This window comes from Carlito syrichta, unplaced genomic scaffold (assembly GCF_000164805.1).
Source record: "Carlito syrichta isolate Samal-C Ts95f unplaced genomic scaffold, Tarsius_syrichta-2.0.1 Scaffold301813, whole genome shotgun sequence".
Taxonomy (NCBI): Eukaryota; Metazoa; Chordata; class Mammalia; order Primates; family Tarsiidae; genus Carlito; species Carlito syrichta.
Genome location: NW_007245909.1, coordinates 49,881 through 52,093, shown reverse-complemented (window position 1 = coordinate 52,093; position 2,213 = coordinate 49,881).

Below are 2,213 nucleotides of genomic sequence, written 5' to 3'. Positions count from 1 at the left end.
TCTCACTCTGTCACCCAGGCTGGAATGCAGTAGCATGCTCCGGCCCACCGCAGCCTCAACCCTCAACCGCTGGGCTCAGTTGATCCTTCCACCTCAGCCTACCGAGTACCCAGAACTACCGAGTACCCAGAACTACCATGCCCAGCTAATCATAAATGTTTTCAAGCAGGGGTGATCTGAATAAAAGTAGGATATTCTTTAAGGGAAAAACAGGAGAGAGCCAACCGGGAAAGGGCAGCTTCTAGCCTAAGGGAATGATCTGATAAAAGCCTCCTCTCTTGCCTTGAGGCTGTTTCTATGTTAACATCTCAGGTGTGTTTGAGCTGTCACCTTAAGAGCTAGCTCCCTTATAGCTTAAGCCACCTGATCCTCTCAGTGTCCTCTCAGTAATGGCAGCTCTGGTTGGATTCATTAGAATCACTAACGATTATGAGTCATTTAACAAACATTTATTAGGTATCTGCTTTTTGCATGGCCCTGTGGAAATTCAAAGAGCAATCAAGCTTGGATGAAGCTAGCTAGCTATGCTCAACTCTTGGTGTGCATTAGAATCAAATGTGCAGGTTTTAAATATGCAGATAACCAGGTACAAACTGCAAACATTATGTAGCATAACTGATTTTCTTTTCTTTCTTTCTTTTATTATTTTTTTTGTAGAGTTGAAGTCTCACTCTGTCACCCAGGCTGAGTGCCGAGGCACACTCCCGGCCACCCCAGCGTCAATCTGCTGTGCTCAGGCGATCCTTTCGCCTCAGTCTTCAAGTAGACAGATACAGGTCCACGCTACCACAGCTGGCTAATTTTTGATTAGTTGTAGAGACAAAGTCTTGCCAAGTTGTCCTGGCTGGTCTCGAGCCCGTGGACTCAGGCAATTGACTCACCTCGGCCTCCCAAAGTCCTGGGATTACAGGCTAAGCCACTGAGCCTGGCCATAACGGGCTTTCAAAAGTGCACAGGTGATTTGTTTGCCATTTATTTATTTATTTTTTGAGCTTTGTTTGCCCTTTAAGAACTGACAGAGTCAGTTCTGATTCTCATTTAGAGACATGAAGTTATACACAATTAAAATATAAAGTCGAAATTAATATGTGCCTTAAGAGGTACTGACCAGCCTGGCTCGGTGGCTTAGCCTGTAATCCTGCGCCTTGGGAGGCTGAGGTGAGTGGATTGCCTGAGCCTGCGGGTTCAAGGCCCACCTGGGCAACTTGGCGAGACCTCATCTCTACAATAAATCAAAAAATCAACCGGGCATGGTAGCGCGTGCCTGTAGTTCCAGCTACTCAGAAGGCTGAAGCGGAAGGATCGCCGGAGCCCAGCAGGTTGAGGCTGCAGTGGCCGGGAGTGGCCACTGCACTCCAGTCTGACTGAATGAGACTCCAACTCAAAAAAATAAAATAAAATAAAATAAAAAAATAAGAAAGCTAGCAAAAACCAAAATTAGCTGGCATGGTGGTATATGCCAATAGTCCCAGCTACTTGAAAGGCTGACATAGAAGGATCGCCTGAGCCCAGGGTGCCGAGAATGCATTGAGTCATGATTGTACTACTGCACTCCAGCCAGGGAGACAGAGTGAGACCCCCGACTCAAAAAAAAGAATGCATTTGAATGAATCAGGTTGAGTCATGGTTTCCTATCTCACTTCCATCAATAAATTATGACACGTGTCACACTGAATAAGCTTCATAACTGCAAGGGTCTATTTTTCATATGTAAACGAGAAAGACTGGCATCTATAGCACGGGATTATTGTGAAAATTTGTTTTTTTGAGTTGGAGTCTCACTCTCTCACCCAGGCTGGAGGGCAGTGGCATGCTCCCAGCGACAGCAGTCTCGACCTACTGGGCTCCCGCTGTCCTTCTGCCTCAGCCTTCCAAGTAGCTGAAACTACAAGCACGTGCTACCACGCCCAGTTAATTTTTTATTTATTGTAGAGATGAGGTCTCACCAGGTTGCCCGGGCTGGTCTTGAACCCACAGGCTCAGGCAATCCACTCGCCTCGGCGTCCCAAAGTGCTGGGATTACAGGCTGAGTCACCAAGTCCTGCCTTTTGTGAAGATTTTAAGCAACAAAGTGAGATAAAACATGTGGGTGCACATAGAGTAATGCTGGATCCTGAGCTGGCAATCAAATGATCATTACAGCCGGGCTCGGTGGCTCAGTTTGTAATCCCAGCACTTTGGGAGGTTGAGGTGAGTGGATTGCCTGAGCCCAC